This window comes from Triticum dicoccoides, chromosome 6A (assembly GCF_002162155.2).
Source record: "Triticum dicoccoides isolate Atlit2015 ecotype Zavitan chromosome 6A, WEW_v2.0, whole genome shotgun sequence".
Classification (NCBI taxonomy): Eukaryota; Viridiplantae; Streptophyta; class Magnoliopsida; order Poales; family Poaceae; genus Triticum; species Triticum dicoccoides.
Window position 1 is genome coordinate 171,209,804 of NC_041390.1, and position 6,285 is coordinate 171,216,088.

General features: G+C 43.6%; 1 pseudogene; it reads left to right on the forward strand.

Moving 5' to 3' along the window:
* Positions 1-794: 794 nt before the first annotated feature.
* LOC119316461 lies at positions 795-4,747 on the forward strand (annotated as a pseudogene).
* Positions 4,748-6,285: the final 1,538 nt, after the last annotated feature.

Here is a 6,285-nt window from a genome sequence, read left to right on the forward strand (position 1 = left end):
TCCAAGATGCACCCTTGTGCACAATATGATATCATTTGAACAAACTATTCCATGAATGTGGCCGTAAGATTGATCATTTGGCTTGAAAGCCATTGATATCCACGCATGATAGCTCGTTTCTAAGAACACTTTTTTAAAATAATTATTGTATTACAAGTTTATTATTTTTCCTGGTAACATGGCCACATATAATGACACAATGTGAAGGTTTTCTAATTTTTTGATTTTTTTGAATTTTTTATACCCGTTTCAAAATGCGGTCAAAACGGCAGGAATGACCGTTCCTAGCTAGTGGTTGAATCTTGGAATTTTTTTTGGTGTTTCTCTGATTAAATAGAAACTTATGTACCTAGAAATGATTATTGGAAAAAATAAATAGCAAATTATGAGGCAGCTACAGTTCAAATTTGACCCGCTTCCACCTGAATCGGCGGAAATTTGTCTTTTTCACGAGAGGTGGATCAAAACTTCTCACACCCAACCATTTGGTCAATTGTGCATTAAATATGTCCTAGTATTTTAGAAAATAGGTTTTTTCATTTTATTTTTGAATTTTCTCACGTCATAAAATAGCTGATATGATTTTAACATGCTATTTTTAGTCAACTACGACCAATTTAAATGGTCATAACATGGTACTACATTTTGATTGGTCCATGGACGTCTCACCTGGATCATGCATGGAACACCGTCGGATGCTCGCGGATCCAACGGCAGTCCTCACCCCAAGCCCACCTAAGCCGAAACCCTAGTCCTCTTGGACATTTTCCTTCCACCCCCCTGCCTCCATTCTTTCTGCCCTCGCTCTCTTCTCCATCCGTGCCTCCCCTCCCTGCTCCCTCCCATGGCGAACCCCGTCGCCTCCCCTCTCCTCCTCCTCTCCCCGACCTTCCCGCTCCGCTGACTCACCTCCCCCCACCACCACCAATCCTCCATGCCGCCATCTCTCCCCTGCCGATGCCACCTCCATCTCCATCTCCCTCTCTCTCCCTCTCCCCGGTCTCTGACCCAGCTACCACACATGGCGCCAGCCAGAGCAGCCACCGGCTATGGCGACGGTGAAGCTAGAGGCTGTCGAATCCGGGATCAGGGCGGCGCATAGCCCCTCCTCTCATGAGATCCTCTGCATCGAGCAGCTCCTCTACCTGCTGCACCGTCTCCCCATCTGGCCCATCTGGGTCGACCAGTTCCTCTTCTGCCGCCTCCCAAGTCGCCGTCCTCCTGATCCCCTACCCTCCCCTTCCTCTGCTCCGGATACCCCATCTCCGTCGAGCCGGGCACCCCATCCACCTCTACAAGGGTAGGCGGCGTTGGCGTATGAGCAATGGCGTTGCCCAGGTCACGGAGGTGAGCGTACGTGCGGATCATGGTCGGCACCATCCTCGGCGGCGGCCATGGCTTCTACGTCATGCACCACATCGAGACCTCCTACAAGGTATGGCGACTCCCGTCGCACCAACTTGCCGTGATGTGTCGACCGTTTGGTCGAAGCCGCGGTGCTCACTCCAGCTTTTCTTTGTCATGTGCAGGCGAGGATGGGGGAGAGGCTGCGACGATGGCAAGCTGGAGTGCCTCTACCATGGCTGGCAGTTTGACGGCCACGGCAAGTGCGTCAAGATCCCCGCTGCAGAGGCCGCGCACCATGCCGTCCCTACCGTGACCCCCGCTGCATTGGCATACATAACACACTGTTTGTGTTTAGGTTCTTCTAGTGGTCATTATAAACCTCGTAGTCGTAGGGCTTGTTTGTGTTTAGGTACTTCTACTAGTGGTCATTTTATCTGTACAATTAGATAGCCGTGAATCTCAGGAAAGCAAGAGCCATTTATTTCTCATGTGTGAACATGTGTGCATTCCATCATTTTGAGGGGGGAAAGTCACCAAGTTATGGTAGGAGAAATAATTATAATCTTGCATAGGGCATTGCTTAAATACACGTGTGAGCTTTTGTTGCACAGGGCAATTGCAGTTAGATTTCCTGATCATATCAGTGCTGCCGCATGTCTTACAATTAGGGACAAAAATTACTTGTTTCCATCATTATATTCATAGTGATCTCATATTAGAGTAAACTCCCATGTTATGCCTGAAAAGATGATGCAAAGTGCAGTTTAGTTAAAATGTGCAGCTTGCTGCCACTAATGACATTTTGCATTGTGTCTTCTGCTTGCTGCTAGTTTATGTAATGTCGGGCTCATATATTTGCCAATTAATGTAATATTGGGCTCATATATTTCCTTTTAGGCATCTACAAGTCTTTTATTGGGCTTAAGTAATGGTAGGCTTATATCTAGTAGAAGCTAATATTTTCATGTGGTTCCCATCTACTACAGATTGCTTCATATACAAGTACAAAGAATATGTAGCTCACTAGCTCCATATATATATATCCTATGTAGCTTCTCCTTCAACCATTGCAGTGCTTCAAGCTAATTGCTTAGCATGGCATGATATACAACCCTATCGGGTACTTTTTACTAATGAACGTAATGTAGATGCAAACGGTAATATAAGATTCAAGTTTATTTAAGGATATCATCATAGAATTAGGTTGACCAAGAACTAAACATCTTTTTTCATGATTACCTGATTTATGAGACTTGAGAAAAAGACGCCGCTTAAGTAAATTGGTTATGACCTCTTAGTTGTACTAAACTACTAATAAATCAAAACTCGCTGAAGTTACATTATTTTTCTGCTCCCTTGCATTTGCATAGCATTCAAACTGACAAGTGAATGCTCAGTTTTTGTGAGTTGTGACTTAACATTAACAGAGTGTGGCAAGAAATCAACTACAAAAGACACTACGCATGTGTGGCGAGCCTAACCTTAGGAGGCAACCAAACGGCGGCCTAGGTGGCTGTGGTGCGCCGCACCTTTGGCGTGGCAAGGTGCAGCCGGCAACCAAACTGCCCCTTAGTGACAGCAATCCGACCTGTTTGGATAGAATAAAACTCCGACTCATCGCTAAATTACCTTGGTATCCTATTTTTGATTGTTTTTCAAAAGGTTTAATTGAGCCACACATGTATCTGCCCTTATCTTGTCAGTTTGGAGGAGCTGAATTCGAATTGAGAGCACAAAATGCCTATATCGGTGATGCAGTTGGATTGGTTTTCGTGTAACTTCCAGAACCATACTGCATGTACATCATTTCTTTCATTGAAGCAAACTTATATAAAGACAATTGGGTTTGTTTTCCTGGTCAGCTATTGTGCATGAATTATAGTGCTATATTTTGGATAAGATCCACAAGGAACATGCCACATGTTACTTCCAGTGACTCTTTTGAGCAGTATCAATAAATAAGTAGACGGATTAATATAGTTACCGGTTTCTCAAAATATTTTACTGGATATTTCTCATGTTTGGGCTGCATGCATCTCATAGTACACATCTTACATCTCATAGTAATTTTTTCACATGACTACTACATCTGTTATGCACCCACAACATGTTTAGCTAACTTCAGTAATTTTTCCTTCCTGAACTCTTGTTAGCTATGAAGAAGTAAAAGCAAAGGGGTCGGAGAATTTTGACAGGGAGCTGGCTGGTTGTGTGCGCACACTTGCAGGTGAATGATTTCATCTTGATCTCCGACAGCGCCTACACCCGGGAGCAGATTCTGAAGATGGAGAACGCCATCCTGAACAGGTTGGAGTGGAACCTGACGGTGCCCACGCCCTACGTCTTTCTGGTGCGTTTTGCCAAGGCCGCGTCTTCCTCAGATCATAAGAACAACAAGGAGGTAAAAGAAGAACTTCACACTTTTACATACTACACAGCATGCAAATTCTTCAGATGTATTTGCCATTTTGCCAAAGCAGCGAGTCTGTGTGCTGATTGATGTTTCCCTCGTCTTCCTTGAATGTGTGTGTAGATGGAGAACACCATCTTCTTCTTCGCGGAGCTGGCGCTGCTGCAGTACGGGCTGTTGCAGTCCAAGCCCTCCATGGTGGTTGCCGCTGCTGTCTACGCCGCCAGGCTCACCCTCAAGAAGACCCATTTGTGGACCGACACTCTAAAGCACCACACTGACTTTATGTGAGCTATACATGCACACTACTGAATCTCTCGTAGCTTGAATCTGTGATGATTTCATTCAGGGGCACGCACTGATAGAGACGACCCTTTTGTGTGATGATTGATTTCAGGGACGCTGCCAAGATCCTGGTGGACTCGCACTCCACCGCACTGACAGCAAGCTGAAGGTTGTCTACAAGAAGTAATCGAGCATGTTTTCATGCATGTTTCTTTTTGGGCTTAATCTTACTAAATAGCACTGCTGTTGTTATTCACTATATCCTCGCTGTTCTGTTTTCTCGTTGGCAGATATTTTGCCTAAATTCAAGACGAAAGATGTTCAAAGAAGCGCCAAGACATTTTTGTATAGCAAGTTAAGTTATAATAGCTAGGTTATCTGGGCATTGTGAACTCCAGAATTTCATGTATCTTCTCTCTGCTTTTGAATGAAATGTTGTATGTGTGTTGATGTAACAGATTGTTGCTTCATGTTATTTGAAGTATTACACTTGTTTCTGTCTATTTTGATTTAAATATTGGTTGTTTAATTATTGGCATATTGAAATATGAGGAACATGACCATGATAGCAAGGACCCACAAACCAGAATCGGAAATTTGGGACCCACTTATCAGAACCTGACAATTGGGACCTATTTGAAAAAAGAAAAAACGTGCCACAACCCAAAAATAAAAAGGCCGAATTATAGGGCCTGGCCCGTGTAGCTTACCCAAATTGAAAGAAAAAACAACAACAAACGGGCTGAATTAATGGGCCCGGCCCATATAAACACCGAATTGGACCTGGCTAATTCTTGTGCCACATCAGATTGCCACGTCAGATGCCTACGTGGCCTGGGGAGGCTCCTAGTGACCAAAACAAAACAGTAGGCATATTTTGGTCGTAAACGTCCACGACCTTCTCACAGAGAAGGTCGTTAATTTCAGTTTAAGACTGCCAGCTTTTGACCTTCTGTTTTTGGTCAAAAAAGGTCACCAATGAAAAACAATGACCTTTCAGTGACCAATAGTCAAGGTCACAAGTTGACATATTTCTTGTAGTGTTTGGTCTAACCAATACTATCACATTGTTCACATAATGGTGGAAGTCCAGTGATATGGAAATTCTGATGAGTTGTTGTTGAGCCCATTAGTAGCATTTTGTTTCCTCCATGATTTGTGTTGAACATCCAACTAGTGTTGGAAACATGTGTAAGCATTTTCTTCATGCCCCATTCATGAAGTATATGTTTGGATGAAAGAAGTGACTTCCTTTGATTCATGTGCATTTGATGTAAGTCGCCGCCGTGAATTCGCGAAAGTTTGTTTTGCTTCCTTTGGAATTATCCCAAGTCAGTCATGCATGTGTGAAGTATTCTATGGTCTGATGGACTGATCATCTTCATTCCATATGTATCCCCTAGCACACCAAGCCACTGATTGATTTGTTCAAGGAAAGGAAATTCCTTATTAAGAGCATGCCTTATGCAAGGACCTCAATATCCTTGATTATGGTTCCCCACCTGAACTCGTTAGTGTTTTATTATAAGACTGCCACGTGGTCACGCTTGTCTAGGACAGTGTGTTCACAGGTGTGTAGCAAGACCTGCTCATGTTTTGGAGCCTGCTATCGTAGCTCATCTCTCGAGAGTCTCGCAACGTTATCTTGTCGACTTGTGTTGAAACCCTTCTTTTTAGACATATGTGTCCGAAGTATCCTATTTCTAACCACATCTGAATCTTAGGCAGATATGATGGTTGGAACATTCCCGACATTTGCATTTTGTTCCCAGCTTGCACTGCCTTGTGTCAATCTCCCATGGACTGCCCTTCTCAGCAATTGTTGTTCAGGATCATCTTCAGATGTGGTCCTACCATGGGCCCCATCCATTTCAGATGATAAGCAAAAATCATCCATTGTGTTGTCTTCAACAATGTAGTCCACATCATCCATTCTAGTCCGAGCATGTCATTCTCTCGAACTCCTTCAAAAGATCGATTGTGATTGCCTTAGGCTGGTATAAAGAGTTTCAATGATCTTTGTATCAGAAGTAATTCTTTTTGCCACTTAAGGGAATAGCTCTATGAGTCACCTTCCCTAAGATGCCCCGTTATGGAATCATGGCAATTCAAATCCTTGCTACGTTGACAACCATTCACCACCCTCTTAGGTGTGGAATTATTGTCTACCAATTTGAACCCTTGTCATCCGCTTCTTTCCATCACCCCTGATGTGTGTTTCATGTCTCATCTCAAGAGATGTT